The sequence below is a fragment of the Perca fluviatilis genome, chromosome 13 (genome assembly GCF_010015445.1).
Source record: "Perca fluviatilis chromosome 13, GENO_Pfluv_1.0, whole genome shotgun sequence".
In the NCBI taxonomy this organism is placed as follows: domain Eukaryota; kingdom Metazoa; phylum Chordata; class Actinopteri; order Perciformes; family Percidae; genus Perca; species Perca fluviatilis.
Window position 1 is genome coordinate 29,660,130 of NC_053124.1, and position 27,881 is coordinate 29,688,010.

Consider the following 27,881-nt stretch of genomic DNA (forward strand, 5'->3'; position numbering starts at 1 on the left):
TCTTGATTAAATGTAAAACTGCAATAACTAAAATGCATTATATTAAACATGCTATATGTCTGTGATTGATCCACCAGAAATAATAATAATCCTTATAATCAGATCTGGTATTTACCGGGACAATGCTTTACTTGTATAATATTTTTCTAATCACATTACATTTTTTCTGTGTATATAAACATGATGTAATATATCAATACATCATACATTGCTCCACAGTCCTCTCCTGTAACTCTATCCCTGTTATCACCCATTATCTCTCCGTCCTCCCTGTTTCTTGCATTTAGTTTTTCCTGTCCTTTGAAGATGCTGACCTTCCTGTTTGAGACTATCGGAGCAGCAAAAACCCTTTTCAGGACTTTCACCCAGAAGACCATGGTTCTTGTCCCGCGTGTCCCAGAAACATAAATGTTATAACCCCCACGATCTTTTCCTTAACCTAACGTTCTCAGTGTTGTGCCTGAACGCGTTCATTGAACAATAGTTCATGAACTCGTTCATATTTTGGGCGAACTGAACGTACTGTATTACTGCCTGATGAACGTTACTGTGAACTTGTTCATTCTGGTGTCTGTGAACGGCACGCTCTCTCAGTTTAACTTCGTTCAATAGGGTGCCAGGTTTCTGTAGAGCCTTCCAGGCGAAAACCCGGCTAAAACACACCGTAAACGGGCTTTAATATGTAGCGGAAAAAACACCCAATCTGGCAATACCAGCCACCAGTGTCGCACCGCCGCATGGGTCATCAAAACAAAAAGCAGCGTGGAGGCAACGAAGCAGCAAGGGCGTCTGTCAGTACCCGATCCGTTCCACCTGAACAATCCGTTCTGCGCATGCGCAAGATGTTCACGCATGCGCTGTGGTACGAGGATTTATGACACTACACAATCTGTTCCCACGCTAGCCTCCAGATAACGTTAGTTTAGCTAATAGCTAATTCGGCGGACCGCTAGGTGATTATAGCAGTCTGCCGTTAGCATCCACCGGGAAGCTAATGTTAGTTTAGCAAATGGTTAATTTGGATAACCGCTAGCTGATTGTAGCGGTCTGCCGTTAGCCTCCACAGTTAAGCTAACGTTGGTTTAGCTAACAGCTAATTCGGCTAACCGCTAGCTGAGACAGCATGTAAACTTTAAAAGACCCTCAAAATAAAACTTGAAAATAAACGTTAACATATATAACAGCTGTTATGTCAGTTCTACTTGTGCTCATTTAAAATACAATCACTCAATACTTGTCTTTATTATTATTACTGTCTTTATTATTATTACTGTAAAGTCTTAATTTAGCTGTAGCCTGCTTTTCCCATTATGTTTGACTTAACGTTATTTTAGATCAAATCTAGTTGTCCGTTCTGCCTGCACGATCCGTTCTGCGCATGCGTTATTTTAGACTGAAGGTTGTCGGCTAGCAGTTAGCCAAATTAGCTGTTAGCTATCCCAGTGGAGGCTAGCGTGGAACAGATTGGGCAGGTCGTAAAACAATATTATCATCTGCGCATACGTCATGGCATACGTGTCATCTTGCACATGCGCAGAACGGATCGTGCCGGTGGAACGGATCGGGTACTGACAGCGTCGTATGATCATTTAAATGAGTTTTATGACAAGGTCGGTGAGGATGGAAAAATCTTACATTTCTGTGCAAACTTTGCCCGCCAGCTTTCAAAAAGAAAATCCGCACTTCAGTCACATCCACAGAAAACCTGAAACGGCACATTGAACTGAAACAACATATAGAAAAAAGAACAATGAACTAGTTCACTTTTGGAACTGTGAACTTAGTTCAACATTTTGAAGTATGAACTATGAACTGAACTAGTTCATTTTAAAATTTGTGAACTGAACTTTGAACTAGTTCATGTAAAAAGTGAACTTCCCCAACACTGCCCGTTCTTGTGTCGCATGTCGGATAGTACGTCCCGACCCAGAACGTCAAAAGTGACGTCAAGAGTCCCGACGCTAAAGGATACTTTTAGCGTGAATAACAAACGCCAAAAGCACATGACCAAGCATGATGGGAGAGTGAGAATGTGTTGGAACATGACATGAAAGGCTACAGAATAAAACGAGAACAGATCAGTTAAGCGTCATTGTGTTGTGGAATTGTTTAAATCTGTCATTACCATCACATCTTCACCTGGGGATCTAAACCAATGACAAGCACTAAGCAGTGATGAGTCCAATTTTGAAATTAACAGTGCAAACATTTCATTCCAAAAAACTAATATTTTAGTAGTCCCCTTTTTTCCTGTGTTTTAAATAAAACTATATATATATATAACAAATCTTGAAACCCAGCGAAAAAGAATACATCTGCTCACGTTTCAAATTACAAAAGCAGAAATATAGCATTTTGAAATAACCCCTCAAGTAAACATGCAGCACAGTACCACGCCAATAAACTGCAGACGTAGGAGCCAACGCTCCCTCATTACCACGCCATCAGCGTCTGCAGTCCATTGATGTAGAAATCCCTCCTTTCTGTGCTATTGCTCACATGTGCAGATCAATGTACAGCTGGCTATATATAGCAAAGCTCATGTATTGGATTTCCCTGGCAGGGAGCTAAAAATAGAGTGAGGGCCGAGGAAAGAGGGGGCGAGAGGGACCCCAAAGGAATAAGACAAACACAGAAAGGATAAAAGAGGAGGGAGGAGGGTCTATATGGGCTCTGCTTGCTGAACCTGCTATGCAGCTTTTATTTTATCTTATTCCTCCCTGCAGAGTTTTGCTTTTGAGTCTGTTCGCAGGGTTTTGTGTGTGTGTTTTTTTTAAGGGAATTAACTGCACAATTGGCCTGCTTTTAATATCTCACCATCACAATTGTTCCTTGTCTATCTGTCAATTATGTTTTTTTATGTTGCAAACAACAATATTGTTAATGACAGTGGTGTGTGTGACAGGGCTGTTAAACCCTGGACAGTTACATTTGTGGGTCAGGGCCCCCTTATTCCTTTTGCACCTTGGTGCTAAGGGAGTTTTACTTCAGTAACTCCACAGTGGAGCTCTTAGAAAGGATGCCTCAGGCAGAAGTAGTAGGTTTCCGTGTCCACTGGGAGGTTTTTACGAGCTGTGCTAAGCAGAAGCTTGTGTTCAGCGCTGATCGAGCTGCTGCTGCAGCCAAGCTGACAGCTTCTTGTTATCCATCGGAACATCAGGCTGATTGGGATTCAAGAGAGTTGGTAGTCACCCTACGTCACTTCTTTGAGATAAATTGTTTGTCCAGAGTCGACGTGGAAATAGGTTTTGCGATTACACCTGTTATTTTTAGTTGCATTATAGATTAATCTATAGGTTGTTTTCCTGACTATAATTCATTATGCATTTATTCACTGACACAGCTTGGAGACATTCAGTGCAGCTAACTCTGCCTATATAATGCAATTAAACACAGACAGAAATGAGGTGTTGATTCCAGTCTTTGATCATTTTCAACTGTCATTTATGGTGGTATTATAGGTAAATTTAGCGTTGTATTAGGGCATTTGTTTTCACATTTATAATGTTTTTATTTTTACAACTGAAATTGTGACATTCAACGTCATTAAGTGTGTGCAGGAGCAACAAATATGAAACTAGAATGGCACGCCGCGAGCACAGACCTCGTCCTATCACGCAATGTTAACAATTGTTTTTTTTTTTATATACCCGACCCGTGATTTGAATCGGCTCGACATTTTATGGTTTCTTCCTTGGCCCATGTGACCAGTGTTGGTCATCTTACTTTAAAAAAGTAATTAGTTAGTTACAAATTACTTCTCCCAAAAAGTAATTGAGTTAGTAACTCAGTTACCACATTGTAAAAGTAATTCGTTACTCAGCAAAGTAACTGTGACGTTATTTTTTATGTTCTATAACGCTATTACGTTCTATAACATCTTTAACGTCAAAATCGAGCGTCGCTTGTTTTAACAGAGTGGCTCCGTCTCCTTCGCTGGAGCTCACGCTAGCTGCATTTGGGCTTGGGGTTGGGTTAGCAGCAGCAACAAGTGTCGTGTTAGCATGTGTTGATGTGAGGGGCTTCATAAGACTCGAGTTGCTTGAGGCAGACGTCTTTTTTTTTCGTGGGCATAGCGTGCATGCATGTTGAATTTCCCTGGCTTGTCGCCATTGTCGCTGTCTTGTGTTTAGTGGTAGTCAGAGCGTGCAGTGAGACAGCGTGAGCAGGGCATCTGCCCACCGCTCCACTTTACATTCTCAGTAACGATAACGGCGTTGTAACGATGGGAAAAGTAATTAATTAGATTACTCCGTTACTGAAAAAATAACGCCGTTAGTAAGGCAGTTATATACTCCCAACACTGCATGTGACACTATAAAATGTCAGAAAATAGTGTTCCCATCACAATTTTACAGAGCCCAAATTGACATTTTAAATCACTTGTTTTGCCAGACTAACAGTCCAAAATGCAAAGACATTTGATTTGCAACACAGAAAGTAGCACATTTTAGAAGTGGGACCCAAAATTGAATGTTTTTTTCGAGTCACGAAACAATTGGACTTATCGTCAAGGGGATGGCCTCAACAAAAAACCAATTCTTAAATACTCTTATACTGATCAAATCCAAAGCTTCTTTGTGATGAAGAGAAGTACAGAGATGAAGAGATATAAAGAAACCTTGCCTTTGGTCAATTGTTTTTGTGTTTTGCCCTGTTTTCTGCTTGTGTGTGACTCTCATCAGGTGTGTGCTGGTATCGTCACTCCCGCACCTGAAGCCATTCAGCTGCAATCAGAAAGAAGCATTAAGTGGCTATGCTGAGCCAGTGATTGCCAGTGTGAGTTGGAGAGAGCTTCAGTGGAAGCCAGAGTGACACAGATCAAGCAGAGAGAGACATTTGGCCTGAAAAGCAGGGGCATAGCACAACATTATGGGCCCTGCAGAAAGGCATTCTCTATGGGCCTCTCCCCACATCAACAGCTATTCATTGTAGCATCTTTTTGGGGTACTCAGTCCTCTTTCCCAACCCTAGTCCGCGCGGGGGTACCGCTGTGGAGTGTTTTTGTAAACTATTATAAGTATATATATATATGGTTGTGGTCAGGGGCATAGCCCAAAATCTTCCCAAAAATCTTTTTGCTCAGTCCACTTTCCGCCCCTATTCCGATACCCCTGGTTGCGGTTGTGTGAACTGCAGTACTTCTTGTGGAAAACGTTTAGCTTTTTGGTGAACATTTATCTAGCTTTAAATCGGTCTTCTTTTGGTGAAGATTGCTTTAAGTTGGTTTGTGTTTATTTTAACAATAAATGATTTGTTTCATCTTGAACTGTTTCTGCCTTTCACTTGGGTTTTCCCCCGGGTTTATTTAATTGTTAGTGCCCTCCGCTATGAGAACCGAGACGGCTGGACAATCCTATTAGGCGGCCTATGCTCAGGTAGGGGAAAATAGGCGGAAGAAGAAGTATCCTCCGCTAGACACGATAGGGACATAACATCAACCTATAAAGAGCAGGCCTGATGGTGCAATCATACAATATGGGATGGCTTGTGAGTATTCAAGTCAACTCAAATATGTGTCCTTTTTAGGGAGTGTTACTTATTTGGCAATACATATTTTTCTGATTATAAGAATTAACATTGTCATTGCTGTCGACTTTTTAGAGGTCACAATATACTTTGCCATTAAATCCATATTCCAATGTTGAAATTAATAAAATATATTAAGGAAGATTATTTACTTCTTTTCAGAGGCTGTAATTTTGTTGTTGCTTGAAGCACTTTATATTTTGAAGTCTATGTTATAACTGGCAAATAAATGTCATGATTCACAGTTCACAGTGTATATTTGTTATGTCAATTTTTTGTATAAAATAAAATACAAAGAAGTGCTCATTACAGAGACCAGTAACTCACCTACAACAGCTGAGCCCTCACCCCTAGCAACTAAAAGCTGCATAATTCATAGTCCCTAACCTTCAAACTGTAACTTCTCAATATGCAGAAGTGTTTGAAAACAACTGGATGTTGGGGCCTATATTTATATACATATGGCTATTTGTGTGTAACCTTCTATACAGATACTGGATTTGGAGCAGTTGTGAAACAGACTGCAGTACTAGTAGTTATTTTTTCCCCTGATCCGTGCAGCAGCAGAAGGCAATTTGACTGAGGACCAGTTGGCCTGACGCGGGAATAACCAGTTAAATAGGCCATGTGCTCCCTCGCTATTACTATGTTTGTGATTATGAGTCACACATTACTCCATAAATGGCAGGAGGTTCCTTAACCCTCTGCTGTTGTGGGCCTCATTAGAAGTGTTTTCATTGGGAAGCCAAGTTTTATTTGATAATCAACTCTGTTTGAGCTTTCCACCATAAAAGCAAAAAACTACTTAAGTTGAAAACACTGTAATCCATTGAGTTTCACATAATTTCAAATTGTCTATCTTCTGCCCCAATTAGAAGCAGGTTACAATAATAGGACAAAACGTCAAAAGTGTTGGAAATTAAAGTGTATTTTCAATTCTTCCTGACTAACATATCACAAGACAGCAAATATATTTTGAAAGCATTTTAAAACACATTTGGGCACGTTTTTTAATATACAAAAAAACAGAAACACAAATTATCATTTGTGTAAAAGAAATAAAAAAATGAAAAGGTTCCAAGATAGCAGATACATCTACAGACTTAATTTGTTCATTTGTCAAACATCAAATATTATACATTGATGTATCGATTTAAAGCTAATGTGAAAACACAGACGCAAGAATTTTTTTTTATTTATGTATTTAGGCTTTTAGCCATTTGACATTTAACTTCCTCAAGGTGATAAACACAGGATTTAAGACATCGGGCATCACCCAGTTCCAGTGGAAGGTACAGCAGAGTGGCATCATCATAACAGTTATAAGGGTTGTTTAGTTTTTTTAAATAGAGAGCCGGGTGATTGAAGATAATTAAATGGGACCTAAAATGGATCCTTGTGGTACTCCACAGTACAAAAATGATATCTTATCAGAGAATTTTGCATTTGTGGCCATCCAAGAAAATAAATATTGTGTTATAAAGCATGAGAGATTTGACAGAAAACAGTCATGATTACCGGATTCTAAAGATACCAACAAATCATTGGTCAAAGAAAACAACTACTTTGCAATAACTACAGACAACACTTGAGCTGAGCAGATTATGACACCAGCTTCCCTCCAGCTCACACACATTTTCAGCCCTTGATAAGAAGTTTAGAGTTCTCCCCTGGGAACGGGACATGGGGAAGCAGATTGCTTGTCCTGTAACGCTGAGGGATGAGAGCCTACCTGAAGTGGGAACGACCCATTTTGAGGCTGAACTAATAATTTATTCTGAAGGCAGATCCTATTGAAATGTGTGTTAGAATGTAGGCCATTGGCTGTGAGGCATCAACATGTACTGAAGGATGTGATTACCGTTGCCTCTGTACCCTATAGAGACCACATGGCACATGTCGGCTCACATCAGGCTCTCGTTGCAAATGAAAGGATGATGAAATAAAGGGCCAGGCATGCACATTTTTTAAGATGATATAGATTTCCTCGTGGTATTTATCAATGGATCATTGGCTGCAGTGCTATGTGTCATTGCAGGAGTTCTTCAACTGCATCCATGCTGCATTAGTCCTGCAAGAAATGTTCTTCAATGTAGAAGCAGTGTAGCAAATATGGATTACAGTACATCTCTTACGAAAGGAAATTAAAGCTGTTTCCACATTCTTGTTCCATTTAGTTGATTGATGGTCTGTTTCACTTCCATCTACATCCGTTGTCAACGTTCATTACCAATCCAGCAAGCAGGGTGTCCTTATAGCAAGGCAAAAAACGAGGATGTGGAGCCGGGGTGGTGGCGTGTAGCACATTTGACTTTAATGCAGACCTGAGTTCACAACTTGTTACAGACCTGCAGTTAACATGAACCTTTTCACAATCTTTCTCTAATCTTATTTTTAGGGACAGTATTTTAGTTACCTAACCTTTATCATAATTTCTTTGCCATGACCACAATGTTTATCTAACCTCAACCTTACTGTAGATTCCATGTAAATATATTGTAAAAAGTGAGAATATTAAAAACTTTGGCATTGAATATATTATATAATATTTTTGATGTTCCACATAATCTTGAGTTCTGCAAAATTGTTGACTACTGACGTTCTTGTGGTGATAGGGTTGAGGCAATGTTGCGACTTGTGTTTAGTTACGTTTGATGAAAGTAAATTTCAGATCTCTAAATCATCATTGCAAACTTTTGGTGTCTCGATCATATATAGTTTTGAAAACAAAAGTATTCATGCAATACCCTTTCTGTGAAGTCATTACCTTCATGTTTTGTAACTTTTTTTAAAAACCGATTACCATGACACCGGTCTTGTTAGGTTATGGATCAATCAAGTGCGTGGGGTCAAAAACTCTTGACTGTGAAGAAACAAAAGAATCCTACTCAATTTCATTCACTTGCACTGATTTTATTAACAATGTTTCATTTGGTTGGATTATATTAATTTGGTAACGGTCCTTAAAGCTCAAATTGTAACCAAACATATTTAAAACCTTTTCATTAAATTGGTATGATTATTAAGCTGTTTTATAATCAGCCAATAACAGTTTCAGCATGCTGCTTAAATTGGCAAAAACAGACAAACCAGAAAATATACTTGATGTGTGTGTGTGTGTGTGTGTGTGTGTGTGTGTGTGTTGGCAGGTAGTGTTGGCAGGTAGGAAGAATTCCCTTGTTGCCCACACATGCGCTCTTGCATTTACACACACACACACACACACACACACACACACACACACACACACACACACCGTGAGTCACAGGGCAACACAGCCTACTGTATCAGTCTGTGGGTCGCAAGGGGCTGATGGGGCCACTCAACCATGAAAGAGGGTATGAAGGCATAAGACACACACACACACACACACACACACACACACACACACACACACACACACACACACACACACACACACACTATCGCATGCAAAATCACAGAGAGAAACATGCACACATTTTTCTTTCTCTGTCATGTGTGTTTTTGAAATTCTGTTTTATTTCTGTTTTATTTATTACATTAATGAATATTTCTGTAAATGCGCCAGTAGTCGGCTAATTTTCAACTGTAGTCCTAGTTGCCTAGCATGCATGTCTTGTATCTTACCGTCTTTTGAAAGTTCAAACGAGAGATGTTTTGCAAAAACACTGATTTATGTCAGTGGTTAAAGCCTTGTAGGACTCAAATCTATTGCAGTCTTCAGTCTGTTTTCTTAATATTTCATAAATCCTGCTGTCTGGTTGTGTATCCAGCGGGCCGACTGGGTTTAAATTGTACCTAACCGGACCAGATTAACCCTCTAGTCCTGGTCAAAAATGAGCTGTGGGCCCGTAGTGAGATTGAACATGAGTCTTCAGGCCTCCTGGGGGCCAGGGCCTCCCAGGCAGTTGCCTGTTTAGCCCAAACATGTCTTCAACTGATGTAATTTACCAACGTGAGTAATTACTTTCATCTTATTCTTACACATTAGGCTACAGTACATTATTGCTCATTATCATTATTACATCATCGTTTATGTAAAAACACATAACAATCCCCAGGTTTCTAATCTTACATTTTGTGTCTACGCTTTCACCTTTTCAGTGGATACATGTTGATAAAAAGTGATTCCCACATTCTTCTTGAAGTCTGTTTAATTCTGTTCTTTTTAAATTACAGACGAATGTTTAGACATTTTAACGATTCGTTAGTAACACAATGCTAATTATTGCTGTACCTTTCAATCAGTCATGATGTCAGTGTGCTCCAAAGCGATGATTAACTCATACGTAACTAGCCAGCACACACAGATGTCCATATATAGTCCATAAAAGAATAACTAACAATTATCAGGGTTAGATTTCAACGTATTGATTACACATGAACTATTACTAATACATCATCACTTATTAAGTAACAAATATAGTCAATGTCACATCATCCAGAGAGATGAGATTTAGTCAATGCTGTCGATCATTTCTCCTCGGTTATTATGTAGAAGGGAATAAATGCACACTCACACTACAAATCCATGTTCGGGTGTTTTGTTTATTAATGACTTACACGATGCTAATTGTTGCTGTATGTTTGAATCAGTCATGCTGTCAGCTTGCATGATGTGTCCTCAATTCCAGCCAGCACGCTCTCATGACATGCTGTCTTTGTGCGCTTTTTTGTGTGTGTGTGTCTCTGTGCGCGCGTGTCTTCTTCTCCCTCTAGCCTACATCACTGTAACCCCCTCAAAACACACACACACACACACACACACACACACACACACACACACACACACACACACACACACACACACACCAGTCCCACCTCCCTATATCCAAACTACGGTGAAGCCCATTCAACCGATTCTCCGCAGTGCTGAAAGAGCAGAGTGAAGTAAAGAAGGAGGAGGAGGAGTGAAAGAGGGGGAGAAAAGAGAGGAGAACAGGGGGGAAACACGAGAGAGAGAGAGAGAGAGAGAGAGAGAGAGAGAGTGCGTGCGTGTGTGCGGCGAGAGCAGAGAATTGGGAGAGAGAGATAAGGGGAAAACTGCAAATTGGGTGCCCAGGCTTCCCAGTGCGCACAGATCTCTCGTCGGCTGCACCGTCCGACCAGCTCTCCGCTCTGCAGGGTGAGTAAAGCTTCTGCTGCCTCATTTTTAACTGCGCCTTACCAAACCCTCATTTCCACCCATGTATCTCGCATCTGTTTTAAAGCCACTCGCACTCTTTTAGGCTTGTTGAGACGAGCTCTGCTTCTTTTGGCTGCGCACGTCAGGACTTATGTTTCGGCTGCAGGGATGAGAGATGAGGCTCATGCATGTGACTATGTGTGTTGACAATGTTAGCCTCCCCAGTCCTCCTTAAAAAAAAAAAAAGAAAAAAAAAAGAGGAAGCCAGAGATGTTGTATAAGAGAGGAGCCTCCAGTCTTTCTGCTCACCTCGGTGTGAGCAGAGAGGGGATGCATGCGCGCTGTTTTTGTTGACAGGCGCTGATGAGTGTGTCTGCACGGCGGCTTCCTGGCCATGTACTGTACAGTGATTAGTGTGGCGCATTTGCAACGAGCGCTGGAACACTGCACAGTCAATACAGAGTCTGGAGAACCAACAGCACAGTAAAGCCGCGTCGCTCCCGGCGGCGCGTGGAGGAGTGGAGAGAGAGAAGAGGAGGGAGGGGTATGAAGGGGAGGGAGGCTAAGTGTGTGGATGATGTGATTGTGTCACTACAGTACGTGTGTGTGTGTGTGTGTCAGAGAAAGAGGAGAGGATAGGGAGGAGAGGCTATAGGAGTGAGGCAAACGTGTGTGTGTGTGTGTGTGTGCGTGCGTATGTGTGTGTGTGTGTGTGCGCTCTAAAAAGTCTTGGCTCCTTCTTGGGGAACCCATCCTGTGATACTGTTCCAGCAGACTGCAGCACTTCTTATTATGTCTCTCTCTCTCTCTCTCTCTCTCTCTCTCTCTCTCTCTGAGTGTACATATGTGCATAATATGTGTGTGTGTGTGTGTGTGTGTGTGTGTGTGTGTGTGTGTGTGTGTGTGTGTGTGTGTGTGTGTGTGTGTGTGAAGGAAACGGGATGAGGAGCAGACAGGAATGACGAAGGGACGCTCCTTATTTCTCTTTTTAATTTCCATTTATTTTCAGTCTGCATTCTGGTAATTAAAGCGAACCACTACTCTCTTAAAGAGGAATGACATCTGCAGAAATTGAACATTGCAGAATATGATAGAACGATTTGATGTGCTGTAATATCGCTATAAATTAAATCACAATTCCAAAACAGCTTTTAGAGTGTTAACGTAAACCTTGCAATGGCGTGTTTGTAAAATATGTGTTAATGTCTCTGACAGATATCACAACAAAGTGGTTCAACCTTTGCTTTAACTGTTGTTAACTAATGCTACATTAATGCCATGTGGAATAGGAGGCAGGGACAGAAAAGATGGTTATAACATGCAAGCGTTCCAGCCATCAGACATTCAAGATGGAGATGAAGTGTTACCAGTAATACGAGTTTTATACATGAATGAGTGTTGAACTGTGGTTGTCATGGGCAGAGTTGGCCGCGATGGAGTGTGAAATAATGTGCATTTGCCACATTAGCATTAAATATGGTGCAGTGGCCTTGATCGGTGGGCTTAAGCTACTTATCCATGGTATCCATCAAATCCATGTTTCTCTGATATATCAGTGCTTTTATGATAATGCAAGATTTTCCACTCGCAATTACCACTCGGATGAATGTCCAAGAATGGTGTAACTTCCATATGAGATAATGCAGCACAACCAGGCACTTTTTGGGGATCCTCTGCTGCTCAATGACATTTTCTACCTGGCTGCATACAACAATTTCTAGACCTCTCTCTGGACTTGTTAAATAAGCAGCATTGAAAAAGGTAACCCTTAGTTTGAAACTTGGCCGGCTAAGAGGGAAACCTTGCTTGAGTGGCCTTGGATGAGTGAACGTCAGTCAGTATTTGACTTTCTGTCATGTTTTATGTTTCCCGCAGCAGTAACATCAATTTGTTTGGAATAAGCGGCAGAACGGGATTTTTTAACAGGAACAAGTAATGGCAACCAAACATAGACGATCATGTTACAGTCTAGAGGCCATCTGTTGGAAATGCTTTGCACCATAGCCACTTACCCTTTACTACAAAGATGGAGACCAAAAACACTTGCTTCCCCTTTAATCATAGAACACATTAAAAAGTAACTGTTTCATCTCTCCATCTAAAACCTCAACTACTGTATAAGCTTCAAGGATTGGTGTTTGTCTCCCAGAATCAAAAGCCAAGGGGGTAATTACTACTGCTGCCATTTTGCACCAATCTTCCAACAATCCAACAGAACGACGAGCAAATTTGAGAAGAGAAAATACAGAGATCATTTCTGTGTTTTCTGGACAAGAAAAACTGTTGCTGTCCTGCTCTTTAGTGTCTTCATTATCTCCCACTACACGAACAGAATAATTTCCTTCTGACAGTAAATGCCCGATGACAATTTAAGTACAGTTTGGGAAATGTATAGTAAATCATAAACTGAGGGAGAATTATAGACAATGTAGATTGAGGGAAAGTGGGTTTCCCTTTAAGAACCATGTTTACAATGTATTAGTTCCTCTCAAAAATAGGATTGGGGCCCTGGCATTGCGAGCTCAAATGCCCTGTACAGTAGGTCAGACGGTCAGGAGTAATATACAACCGTTTAGTTCACGGCAGAGAGGTTTACAGACCTGTACTCTGGTTGTATAAGACATAAGGTGGTATCATCATCATCAGTTGGCGGGCAGCTCTCCGAGGTGAGGGGAAATGAATCACACACTAACTTCAGTTAGTTTTAAACGGCTGATTGATGGTGTGAGTCACCAACAATGGCAGGGTCAGCACTTCAGCTCCCACCGGGGTTACCTTGAGATACGTTTGTCCACTAGAGAGATAACATGTCAGTGCTGTCACTTTAATAACTTATGCCTCTGGATTTCATGTTTTACAGCAACTTCAGCAACATGATGATTTGGTTGTGACACTTTAATGACTCTAACTCTGATAAAAAACCTTATTCAGGACTTTAAAGTGTTTCAATTGGGAATAAAGCCACATTTTAATCAGCATTGGTTCTGCGTTTTAATCTCATCAAGGAGGTCTAGAGCTCAACCCATCAAGAACAAATCTATCACAAACTAGTACCCAGACTAAGTTTTTATTGCCGCACTAAGTACACTTGTGTGGAATTTGCCTTGGTGAAAGGTACATACAAACAAACATATTAAACATTGATATAAAATAAACAATAAATACAGAAAGAAATGGTTGAATGGTTGAGTGCAAAATTGCAAAGAATATAAAGTATATGCAATGGGCAGATGTAAAGTCCAGGATGAAGGTTAGCGTCTGTTAGTGCAAGTGTAGTGACTAGGGATAGGGGGGGGGGGGGTTGTTTATTAGTTATTATTTATCAGGTGAAGGATGCCCTTAAATTCAAATTAATTGTCAAATGCTACTTTCAAAACAGAAAGCAATGAACAGACTCAAATGAAGAATATTGTGGCACAGTGCAGATACAAATAAAATAATAACCTACACAGTTGATCATATGAGAATATATAATGACAATCACATATTTTAATTCGCATAGTTTTAATGTCTTAGAGAAAGAGCTAAAAGAGGAAAACTTGGCTCCTAATTTCTGTTCAGATAATAGTATCAAGGAGAAGCCAATGAGAAGGGACTTGGAGCCGTACAGCGATGCAGAAAACGGCCGATTGATTTGTTTGTCCAAGGAGATGATGCTGGAAGCTTTCGCTCTGTCTGCTGTGTCTTTGCAGTGGTATTTCTTTAAAAACATAGAGCAACCTATGGTATTTTAACATTTTCTGACTGTTTTTTAACATCCTGTGACTGTGTTAATAATGACTGCTGGTTCTGAGAAGCAATGGCGGGAGAAGCTTGATAGAGTTGTAATGCTGCATAACCCCTTAAGCATGAGGTTGGGGTGCATGGTTGTGCATAGGCATTGTGTGACTCAGACATTAGAGACTGTTGTTTGCATCCCATTTACCTAACTGTCAGCATTGGTTTCTGCCAACCATAACCACAATCCTCTCCTCTAGTTGCCTCGACCAACCAAACCTTAAGCACAGATGTTTTTTTGTGACAATAATTTGTGGCGCTTTTGGAAGGCACTGACAAATGATGACATGAACTGTTCTGAAGGATTCACTGGCATTAGGGGTTCAGTATGCTTGAAACACACTAGTCCATATGTTCCATCTACATCTAAAGACGAAAGTGTTTTGTGCTGTGAATGGCAACACATCGTCACAGCCTCCTTTTGGCAGCATCATGCTGCCTTCCTGAGTTGTGTGTTTTGCATCTTCGTGGTCTGAAACACACAAATGAATCCCACAAATGGGGATAAGCAAACACACTTTCATACAGTCTCTTCTCAAAGGCATTCATAGCGTTGCACTCAGTTGTACATACACAAAATTGTCATGTAGTTGTGTGAAGAATAGTCTGGAAATTCCAAAGGGTGTCACCCTTTTCAGCTGAATGTCCATTACCTTCCGCTTTCAGACAGCTAGCTAGACTATCTGTCCAATCTGAGTTTTCTGTTGCACGACTGTGATTGGTTTAAAGAAATGCCAATAAACCAGAGCATGTTTTTCTCCCATCCCGGAATGCTGTGTGGACTAGCCAGACCCTCCTCTACAGCGCTGTGAAGGAAGGGCTGGCAAAGCGAGACTATGTGAGGAATGACAAAAGACAGCTTGAGAGAAAAGTTTTTTTCTCTTTTGGGATGTAAGCCCCCACACCACACCCCTAACTTGGATGTCGGAAAGGTTTAAGTAGAGAAGGTTTCCAATACGGCCAGTACCAATTGTTAGAAATAAGCAATAGACAAATTCTGCATGCAACCTGGCCCAGATTCACCCATTGGGCAAGCGCGTAGGTTCAAGCCGAGAATCAAAACCTAAACCAAAAAAATTAATCCAGTGCAGTCAAATGAAAAACAAAGCTGTTTTTTTTTTCTCACACGCAGACATTTTGGAGACGCTAGCTTTCCACCCAACAGCAGCGCTATATTTTTAGTGTTTGATTCCCCCCTCTGGCAAAAGCCAAATGTGACCTCAAACTCAAATTATACAACATTCAAACTGAGTGGAGGTGCATGAATGTGTGTGACTGGGTGGTGGAGGCTTTTTTCATTAGGCAACACTGCTCTGCACATACAGTACAGTACAGGCATGTTGGATGTGTCACACAACCTGCCAGCCAGCCTTGGTGCATGTGTGTGACGTAGAGGGTGTGTGTGTGTGTGTGTGTGAGGTGGAAGGACTTTCCTTCGTTTTTGGGCCAAGGTCTTTCCCTATAAGCTCCCTTTCCTTTTCTTCTCCCTGCCTCTGTTATTCTCCCACTATATCTCTGCTTATCTCTCCCTCTATTCTATCAACCTCTCCCTCTCCTCCGCACATTAACAGACAGTCTCTTGCAGGCCTTCCCTCGTTTTCTCCACTGTGTGTCTGTGTGTGTGTGTGTGTGTGTGTGTTTTCTTTACCCACCGCATAAGCTAATTATCTTTATCAGTTCAGCAGTCGTTCTACAGACCACAGGACCAGGGTTTGTTTCCCAAAGCTTTCATCGTCTTAAGTACCGCTTTGAGAAATGAGACTCATCTTGCGGCTCCCAGAGACATGAACGTGGTTCAGCATCATTTCCTATGAATGTCTGGTCCGGAAGAATTTTGATGCTATTTTTAAACATAATTTGTGTTTAGCATTTTCCAAGCAAATGGTTTTTTTTTTTCCTTGTACAGCACTTCCCCTCCTCCTTCACTCTTCTTTCTCTGCTTGTCCTTTTTTCTCCTCTGTGTACTCCTTTCTTTCCTCATTTCCCTTAAACTTCACCCCATTCATAATCCCATTGACTAGTTTTTCCTGTCTCGTGGCGTCCTGCCCTTTCCTTCCCTCCTTTCATCCTTGCTTCCTCTCTTCTGTATTACGTTTTACAAATTAATCTGGAGTTAATTTATCCCATAGATGGATCTGACCTTCCAACCCTCCCCATTCCTTCTTCTTATCTCTCGCTTTTTCTGTCTTCATTTATTCCCTCTGCTCTTCTTTTCATCGTTCCTTCCTGCATGACTTCTCTCTTCATCTTGTCTTCCCATCTTTAAATATCCATCTCTTTTCCTGCCAGTTGGCAAAAGCCTCTCATTACTGACAGAGGGACATATTGCCTTCTCAACAGAAAACACCCCCCACCCCCGCCCCCCAATGCTAGCAAGCTAACCTGTGAACGCCATCTGTGGAGCCACGCCCGGCACCATGGGATGTGTAGTTTCGTGGTGCTCAGCAGTTGCTTTGCCCTGCATCGTATTGACCCATCATTGCTGGAAAGGCTTTCATCTGTGTGTGTGTGTGTGTGTGTGTGTGTGTGTGTGTGTGTGTGTGTGTGTGTGTGTGTGTGTGAGCCTGTCGTGCATGGATACTGTGGTCTGTCTTGTGAACTTGCAGGTTCGTGGCTGATGTGATAACGATATGACTGGGAGCACCTGGCCAGTCCTCCCAGGCTATTTAACCCCACCTGACCCGACACCAGTGTGCAGTGTTCCCTTGACAGAGCACCATCATGATTTCATTCTGTTTAGTTATTTCCTTTGTTAGCTACTGACAACATGCACCCCACGCTGCGCTGCACTGCACTTCATCCATACACTCTCATACATCACTGATCCTGACAACCACACCGACCATCGCCTTTCTGTTTGCCTCATTATTTAATAAATGTCATTTCATTATTATTAAGTTGACTGTGCATCTCCCTCTTTTATTGTGGCCTGTGAGTGTTTAATCTAATTCCCCTTTTTTCTTTATGTCTTTGCCAATTCTTTCATTTTGGGAGCCAAGATTTCACCCTTTTGGGGTGCCTGTTATAGCACGTTTCCTAGAAGTCATAAGAGATGTGCTTGTACATTTATTTGAACATAGATGTTTTGGGGGCCTTAATAGTTTAAAAGTTTTCCTTTTACAGAAGACGTAAAGGTTAGACAGGGATCATTGGTCTTATTATGACTCATTTACCACTTTTTGTAATGCGTCCAAATTCTTTTTTGTCCTATATCAATTCCTAATTATTGCTCAATTTTTTTTTTTTATTAATTTAGTTCAGTCCACCTAGTTTGTGTGCCTCAGAAAGGGCTACAGTTGTGTATTTCTGCATAAAGTGAGACGCACGATTACCAACAGATGAATCACTAATGAAGAGGCTTGTTGATAGTAGATAAAACACCTATCACACTTCTACTGCACAATGGGCTCTTTATTAAGTAAATGGCCTATTTCTGGAAATTAATTCATATGTACAAAGCTCCTGATTAAGGGAACTTATTAGCAATCCTACACTGACAACCCCACTTTAATGCCTTAATTAGCAACGCACACTCATTCATTAAGTTGGACTTCATTGAGGATGCTTCTAAGCCTCCAATAAAATTAAACCAAATTAATAATGAATCCAAATAAAAAATGTAATTGTGCTGAGGACTATTATGTTGAGCCTGTTGCTATGTAATTAAGAAGGAAGGCGGTGGATTAAATTTAACCCTTGGCAATGTTCTTTTTTTTTTTACTTTTGGAAAAAACTATGCTGAAGGGGCACAGCTGATTTGCAATGCTTCAGGTCTGTGAAGATGTAGTCTCGCATTGCCAGACCTTCCTTCACAGCTCTGTGGAGGAGAGTCTGGCTAGTCCACACAGCATTCCAGGATGGGAGAAAAACATGCTCTGGTTTGTTGGCATTTCTTTAAACCAATCACAGTCGTCTTGGGCGGAGCTAAGCGCCGGACGCAGGTACGGTGCCTCTGCTAAATGTTCTTGTGAAGGAACTTGTTTTGGTGGAACATGTGCCCGTAGGTGCAGGCGAGGTCTGGAATTAAAATGGCTGCAGAGTGTGTGATGAGAATTTTACTCAAAAAACAGATAAATATAATTTGATTGTCGGTTTTAGCTTGGATTATGTTTGCCGAATTGACCTGAGTTTTGTAAATAAAACGTCGTCGAAATTTTACACGATGTTCCACTTAGGCTCTTTAAGTACCACCATTATTGCCCACGTTAAAATAGAGTAGCATAGGTTTCACTATTCAGCTACAGACGGTTCATGCAAGAGGCAGGTTTATTCCTAAAAACAGCCACGCTGTACTTACTCCGTCCCGCTACAACTTAATCCAAATTTGAGGTGACTGGTCATATTTCCTTACTGTTTTGCCTCATTTGCTACTAGCAGGTGTTGTGGAGAATAGAATATTAATCTGAGCCTGTCAGTGGCAAAACAAGCACTTTTGGTAAGTTAAATACAAGCTGCACAATTGCCCTATTAACTTACATTGTAGCTTGTTTCACCGCTGCCGACTGCAAGGATCTCATTTGATACTGGACCAATGTCAAAGATTGTTGTTCCAGGTTGATCAAAAACTGTAGATACCCTTTAAGTAATGACTAGCACTTGTGCTAGTCCACTATAGTTTCAATGGGGTTCCATCCACACTTCTCTTCCTAATAGTTCCTGTTTGGAGCCACGATTCCAGTGGTTTTGGACCATTCATTTTAGCTCTGCTTACTATCTTGCCATCACAGCTCTTAACTAATTATGGATGTATGCACACTCCATTCATGAACCTAACTATATAGCTGATATATAAACCAAAAATATTACACTTAAACAAACACTTATTAATTACTTTTAACTGATCATACTTTAAGTAGTATTATTTGTATTCATTTTTCTTTTAAATATATCAGAGATTCCATCCGCGTACCACTAGAGGGAGCTCACGTATCACCAGTGGTACGTGAACCACAGTTTGAGAACCAGTGGACTAGTGATTATGTGAAGTCATTCACTGTACCATTTTGTAGTCGGGTAATAGAGAAAACAAATAATCAGATGTTGATGTACAACAAGATGACAGAAGGCAGCTGGAGGAATAAAGATAGATCAAATGAAACCAGTAACCGTGGACATTTTCCCTGCTGAAGTGCCTTAGAGCAAGAAAAAGAATCACGTATTCAGGACAGGCAGCACTGCAGCTGACCCCGACCCCCCATCCCTCCTGAAGGGAAACTTTCCGACATTAGAAGAGCCCATACGTGTGGAAATAACTGATGTTTACTTCTAAAGAAGGTTTGGATTGTGAAGTGTGTAGTGGACAAGGAACCAATGTGTGTGTATATATATATATATATATATATATATATATATATATATATATATATATATATATATATATATATATATATTTATTATTTTTTTTTTTTTTAAACATTGACAGTTGACAGGAGACATGATGTTGAACAGCAGTCTCCCATATTAAAGACCTTCCTATCCACCCCAACTTCCTTCCTAAGAGGTTTTGTAGTGCTGTAGTTTATATCAACTATGTTTCATTTCCGGGATTGTTCAGGTGCTGCCGGAAATTCCGCTGGATGTCCCTGATTTCGGCCGGGTGTCCGTCACCTTCCTCTTACTTTGTGTTGGCATTTTAAACTCTGGTAGATTTCTGAGGACTATGGTTAACTGCTCCTCAGATCTCTGCAGCGTAAATCCAGACAGCTAGCTAGACTATCTGTCCAATCTGAGTTTTCTGTTGCACGACTAGAGCAACCTTTGAGGAAGTGACATTCAGTCAGATTAAAACCTCTTTTGGAAGTGCGACGTAGCCGAGACAGGGTCACATAGCAGCATCCAACACATACCAGGAGAACATCAAGAATAGGTACGACGAAATACATTCCCAGTTCAACATTTAAAATATTGATCCCCACCTGGCCTTTACCATTTTAAAATCGCGCTAATGTGCGAAATACCGGAAAGAAAGCCTGAAGAGGAGGGCATGTCTGGCCCTGGTAGAGAGAAAGATAGAAAAAATGAAATGAGTGACAGAGAGAGTGTATTTTCTTCCTTTTGAAAAGAGATAGAGTCAAGTTTGACTCTGTCTCTTAAGCCCTGATTCTCTTTAAGAGAAGAATCAGGGCTGTTGGGTGTAGTGAGGATTTCAGCACCGCTATGGTGGACAGCTCCCCACCCTGACGCTCACTGCTGTCTCTCCTTTCACGTTTTCAGATTTTAAAAATGTGTACACAAAAACACACACACACACACACATATATATATATATATATATATACGGATTTAAAAAGAAAACCCATCTAGTTAGTTGGATAAAAAAGCAAAACATAGTTGCTTTTTTGTTACAATACATAACTTCACATAGCTACTTTAACCTTGCTTTTTCCATTCCCCCTTCTCCACTTTCTCATTTCTATCCTCCTCCTGTCTTCTCCTAAATCCCTCCTCACAAACCGCCACATACACATACCTATTCTACTTTCTCTCCCCACCTTTCCTCACTCCTTCGTCCCCACATCATTACCTCTGATTGTTTGTTCCCAAGCACCACTGCTCCATTCATCTGTAATTCATTACATCGCCTCTGCTCCTGGATTCTCCAGCACACACGCTGAGTTAGTTAGCGGCTGGTGCGACCTGGGAATTGTGGTTATATTCTCAAGGCTTAAACTACAAAGAGAACCTCATCCCAGCCCATTTGTTGTCAGCTATCTCAGCAAACACAGACTACAGGCGGCAGTGTGTGTGTGTGTGTGTGTGTGTTACTTCTTGCACTGACCAATCACAGTTGCTATACTCCAAACCCACATTTTCTTCAGGCATCCATCTTTCTGTTATTTTAAAGCCACAGTTCAAGAAAAGAAAATCATGTGCAAAGTATTAACAAGAGACTATTTTGGTGTTTCGTAGATGCAGTTACGTCCCCTTGGTACTGGGGACAATACAAAATGAATGACAGAGTCAGTGTAGAAGTGAAAATTAAAGTGTTCTATTTTTTATAATAGCAAAACTTGGCCTAACTCATCTCTAACTCTTAAAAAACCAAAACACAAACGAAAAAATCTAGCCTGCAGATGTGCTCCTTTTTTTTTTTTTTTTGGCTGCCTCGAATGCTGATTGGCCAACTCCAAGGCTAAGGGAACCAATCCTGCTTTACTGGCTGCACAGGTGGGAATCAATCATCGTTCTCACCTGGAGAGAAAACAGAGTGGGGGAAGAGAAAGAAATAAACAAGAGGGAAAACACATGCAAACGATACAGCACTTTGCCTGCCAATGGTAACAATGAAAAAAAGTCTATCCGTTAAATATTAAATAAAAAAAATAAAAATTTCTGATTAACTCAAAACAAAAGCCCCAATAAACTGATATAGTCCAGAGTAAATAAGAAAGTCAAATGAGCGTGCATACAGCAGTAACTGCACTCTGGTGTGTTAATCTCAGCTAAACGTTCTGCAGCTAAGAGACACTAACTAGACAGCTAAAGCAACAATGCTATATCAAGGCAAGGCTAGCTAATGGATTAGCCACAGCTATCTTAAAACCATGGTAATTCAGTTTGTTAATCCACTCAACCAAGTAGTAGTTGGCTAAATTTAATCAGGGGATGGGAATCAAGCTAAAGAGGCCTAACCTAGCTGAACTACTGCTAAATGTAAGTAACGGCGACTGTCATTTCAACATCTGACTCTAGATTGGTGGTTAAGATACATACAATCACACATTGAAATGTGGTGAATTGTTTGATTATGTATTGTATTGAATAGTAAAGAGTAAAGTTGCACTGACCCATCACAACAGTTGTTGTCCTCCAAAAAGCCACATTTTCTTCAGGCTTCCGTCTTTCTGTTGTTTTAAAGCCACAGTTCAAGAAAAGAAAATCATATGCAAAGTATTAACAAGAGACTATTTTGTTGTTTCGTAGATGCAGATATCGCCAACGTATTGTGCTATTAACCTGGTTCCCCACAAGTGGAAAAAAATAGAGGCTGAGTCAAACTGGAATGAGAAATCGATGAGCAGATCAGCCAAACTACATCATTTTCTGGGATGATTCATAATAGATTTGAAGGTCTCGGCAGGAAACTGACAGCAACCATTGGGCTACTATCCATTTTAGATTTTAGTACCACAGGTCCTTAAACAGAAACACTTAAACAGAAGACAACAGCAGGTGCTCCGTCTTGCATGTTGCATTTCTTCTTTTTTTTAAATGTGGTCAATTGTTTGATGGTGTATTATATTGAATAGTAAAGAAGTTTTCTTAAAGTAGTTAAAATGGACAAGATAGCTGAAAGAACAGACTCTGTTTGCCTGTGGATAATCGTACGGAATTTAAGAAGATAGATTATATGGCATTGATTTGTTTAGAGGGAAACGGTCGGTTTAGAAAGGAATAAAATGAATATGAAGTCATTACAAACTGCTTCTGTTATTGCTGCAGTTTGTCTTTTGTAGGGCAGCACAGTGTTGTGCATTTCCGAGAAGTACAGTAGTTAGAGGAACAACTGGATCAGAAAATGTAACAATTCAAACAGAACATCTGAAGTGCCCTGCAGTAAGCCTGAAAGTCTTCATACTATGTGTGTTTTATTCAAGAGAGTGTGAAACAGCATGAATAGAGCAATCTGAAAGCCCTCACTGTGCGACAGTTATCAGAGTCCTGCAGGTTTCTCAGCTCTGTCTCTCTTGTTCTAAGTGGAGGATTGATTTGTGTGTTTTGACTCGGCAGCTCGGAGTGTCTGACTGCCTCTCATGAGCCTGACATTTCCAGCTCTAAGTCTGATGCTTATTTACACGAGCCAAGCACAAAATCACCTTTTGTCTTATTCAGAGGATGTGACTTTCCGAAGGCGCTGACGTCTCTCAAAGCGTCCGATGTCTTTCAGTGACATCTTTCGTGTTTGACTCCGCAGACAGGAGAAAGCCACTCCTTCTTTCTACACTCTTTATCAGGCTAATTTATACAACTCTGTATGTTCTGCTGCAGTTTTGCTATATTTTATTGAGCTGAAGGCCCTGCTTTAAAGTGCATGTGTTGCCTGAAAATGAATAAAGGTTTCACTGTCTGGCTCCCAACACACACACACACACACTTCTTATGACTTTTAAATATTTATAACTCATTCACAAGCTGACGTGTTGAGACATTTACATGGTCCTTGGTTGAGGTCATACCAAGGGTTCATCTATTTTTTAGACCTTCAGAGAGTTTAAGTCAGGGATCACACTTCCCCTGGGTCTCTACTTTACAGTGTGTGTCTGTTTGCACATGCATGCGGTGGTGGAAGACACATTCAGATGCTTTGCTTAAGTAAAAGTACTAATACTGTTAAAGTCCGTAGAAATATGAGCTAATATAATGGGCAATATGAAGAAATTTTTCTGCAACAAGGTGTTTTTCAGTTTTTTAAAATTTTTTGGGATTAACAGAAATGTCCGTTTTAAAAGGTACAGAGGATATACTGTGAATCTACAGAATTTTCCGTTTTTGGATTAACAGAAATGTCCGTAAACTTAACGGAAAAGGTACTGCTGATTTTCTGCCAGGACATTATCTGTTTTTCTATGGATTCTTTTTCTTACAGTGTAGACTCTAAAAATACTCTGCTTCAAGTCAAAGTCCTGCATTGAAAATAGTACTTAAGTAGAAATATGTAAGTATCAGGAAAATGTACTTAAAGTATTAAAAAGTAAAAGTACACAATGCCTCACAATCATTTCAGCTGGACTTGTAGGCCTGTATATTTTTGGGTAGTTTCATGTATAATAGATCATCACATTTCATAAACTTAATGTCTTTTATGTCTTAACTAAAGCTGTCAGATGAATGTAGGGGAGTAAAAAGTACAATATTTCTCTGAGATGTAGTGGACTAGAAGTAGAAAGTGGCACGAAAAGAAAAGAGTAAAGTACAAATACCTCAACATTTGTATTTAAGCACAGTACTTGAGTCAATGTACTTAGTTCCAATCTACCAACTGCATGCATGCTTTTCGTCATGTGATGTGTTTGCCTGTATGGTCACACACGCATACGTGAGTATTGGCATGCACGGCTGACGTGTCTGCCATTATCTCTGCAGGCAGGGACGAGCAGGGACATTTTGGGGTGCAGGGGCTCAAGGGAATTATTGCAGGGGCTTATTTAATTATTTAAAAAATTGTGTTTTTTAAACAAAAATGTTAAACATATTAACACACCTCTGACTTCTTTACTAATATATTTTAATCGGAATTTAACAAAGGCTATTCTCCCGACCAGATATTTAGATTTTTAATTTTTTTTTTTATTCAAAAAATAAATTTGTTTGACCGGAAAGCTGTGCGCAAACGGGAATATATACATTCATTCATTTTAAAAAACATTGTTTGTTTTTAACAAAAGGTTGAATATATTAACACAACTCTGAATTCTTACCAATTTATTTCCTTCAGAACTCAAAGTCTAATCAAAGTCTAAGATTTTTTTATTCAATGAATAAATGTTTGACAGGAAAGCTTTGCGCTATATATATATATATATATATATATATATATATATATATATATATATATATATATATATATATAAAAAAACAAATAAGAAGCTCCCCAGAAAAAGGGCACTTTCTCTCTAAGAAAAAAAAAGGACAGGTGCTCAAGCCCCCTTTGATGTCTGTAGCTGTGTTCAAAACCGTTCCCTCATTCACTCATTCATTATTTCCTATATAGGGTTTATTAAAAAGTGAACTATATAGGGAACGACCAAAAGTGATTTTGGACACTCACTGAAAATATCGTTGCGTCAGTACGTCCCTGAAACAAAGTAAGCACTCAGAAGATATTGTATATACTGTATGTTGCATGTTACATTTCCACTGCTTGGAAACGAAAGCCCGCTCCATTTTTCCTTTTCAGTTTTCGCGGTTGCTTCTGCTTCTCCTTCTCCATGGTCGCGTTGCATTGTGGTATACGGGAGCAGAATGTAGGGTACATTGTATGTACACTCAAATTAGCTGTGCATTGTGGGTATTTTATAGTTGACTTCATAGTGAATGAGATTACCCGCAGAGAATTCGAACACCACTACAAAATGGCAAACACACTATGGGCCCTATGTTGCACCCGGCGCAGCGCAAAGCCCAACACAAGTGTCTTTGCTAGTTTAAGACCGACGCAGTTGTGATTATCCCCTCCGGGAAGGTGTGTTCAGGTGCATTCTTGGCGTATTGCTATCTTGAGGCAGCGGAAACTGATCACGCCATTGACCAACAAAAGCCTGGTCTAAAGTCAGTAGCGCAGCATTTCATTGTTATTTTAACAGCGCATTAGTAAAATGTGCCTAGGCTCATGCACAGTGCACACGCACTATGCTTGTTACACACACACAGACGCGCAGTAGCACACAAACATGCAAAAGATAAAATATGTATATATTAAGCAAAAAATCCACTATCATAACGGCAATGCACCAAGGTATAAACGCGCCTGGCTTTTAAAGAGAATGGGAGATGACACTCTGATTATTGCATGTTGCACCCAATACACACCTATGATTAATTAAGATGCTAAGTACAACCCTTTTGAACCATGCACACCTGGGCCAGGCGCTTCACGATGTGCGCTTGGATCGTTAAAATAGCGCCCTATATAGTGCACTATTTCCGTGATAGGGAACGGTTTCGAAACACAGCTTATGTGCGCACGTGCCTGTCTGCAGGGGGATTTTGATTGGCTGGGTTCACCTGAGGCGAGGGATGTTTTACCATATCAAATATTTGTAACGTGTGACTCATGTCTGAGTGAGCGAATCCTCTCTGACACCGCTGAACCTGCTCTGCAGCGTCGCTGCCTGAGTGATGAGGTCACTCCCCACTCGCTTCCTGCCTGACAGCGAATTTCTTTTCGCCTCGCATCTGTTCGCTTCTGATCTCGTCTGCTGAGTTCATTTTGTTCCCGGCTGCTCTCTTAACGGCTTTGCTCCTGTCTTTCTCCGCCTCATAAACAACATTTTCAAAAGTCACTGAACCTCCTTCAACATCCTGTTTTGGATGTCACTTATTCGTAGTAAAACAGGAGAATCAGTTTAACCGTACACATCGCTTTAAGCAGGCAACCGTTCTGTGTGCATGCTGTATGTATTTGTTTTGCATATTTATTGGAAATATATAATGCAGAGTTTTCCCTGAAACCCGTTCTCACTCCAAACTCGTAAAATACGGATGACGCTGGGTCACTTCTCAGCGTCGGATACGACACAAAAATCTGCCGGAGTTTTTCTGCTTTTCCTGTATGCTGTCTGGAGTTTTTCGAATTTAAAAAATAACATGACATGTTTTAGCACATTTGTTCCCCACTGTTTATCTTTTTTAAGCTCTATAGAGTCACATACTGGACAAATAGTCAATGGTTCCCAAAACCTTCTAAAGTCAAGGACCACTAAACGGACACAAATTAGACCTGGGACCACCATTTGATGAGATTTTGTCCCAGGGACCCCCAACTGATAGGGATTTTGATTTTTAGATGTTTTATTACAGAAAGTGTTTGAAACCCATGATCAAAATAGTCATACATTCTGTCATTGTGTTACTTATGGATGGAATCAAAGTGAAAAGAAATGATTAAATTTTTTGCTGGGGACCCCCTAAAATCCCCTCAGGGACCCCTGGGGGTCCCCGGACCCCACTTTGGAAACCACTGGTCTACATTTTTAACTGAAGCTACATTATGTTACACAATAAAAAAAAAATCCTAGTGACTAGAGACACACTTACGGAATTTGTGTTTTATCATTTCTGCTCAGTATAATATTTAACAACAAAGTGTATTTGTATAGCACAAGTCATCAAAAAAATTTAAAAGTGCTTAACATAAAAACAAATGAGCATAGCATAATATAAATAAAAATTGGAAGGTAAAACAGAGAGAAAGGAAGAAGCACTTTATTAATCCCTCAATGGGAAAATTCAATTTTAAGCAATGTTAAAGTGCTCATATTATGCTCATTCTCAGGTTCATAATTGTCTTTCGAGGTTTTACCAGAATATAGGTTTATGTGGTTTCATTTTCAAAAAACACCATATGTTTGTTATACTGCACATTGCTGCAGCTCCTCTTTTCACCCTGTGTGTTGAGCTCTCTGTTTTAGCTACAGAGTGAGACATCTCACTTCTGTCCCATCTTTGTTGGGAGTCGCACATGCGCAATAGCTAGGTAAGGACTACTAGCCAGTCAGAATCAGAGTATTAGGGTATATATATATATATATATATATATATATATATATATATATATATATATATATATATATATAAAACAAAGGGAAAAAGCCAAAAAGCATATATTTTTTTTTTTTTTTTTTAAAATTTTTAAAAAAATAAAAAAAATTTTTTAAATTTAAAGTTAAGATTTATCACATCACATAATGTAAATCTGAAACGGTCTCAACATTTAGCTTTACATTTCATAAAAAAAAAAAAATAGAAA

General features: G+C 40.1%; 1 protein-coding gene across 1 annotated transcript in view; it reads left to right on the forward strand.

The window, feature by feature from the left end:
• Positions 1-10,477: 10,477 nt before the first annotated feature.
• The window catches only part of cacng7a (calcium channel, voltage-dependent, gamma subunit 7a), a 48,729-nt gene continuing 31,325 nt past the window's right edge, over positions 10,478-27,881 (forward strand). Inside the window, exon 1 of the mRNA XM_039820964.1 lies at positions 10,478-10,636. The gene's annotated coding sequence lies outside the window, so the exon portion shown is untranslated. The remainder of the gene's footprint in view (positions 10,637-27,881) is intronic.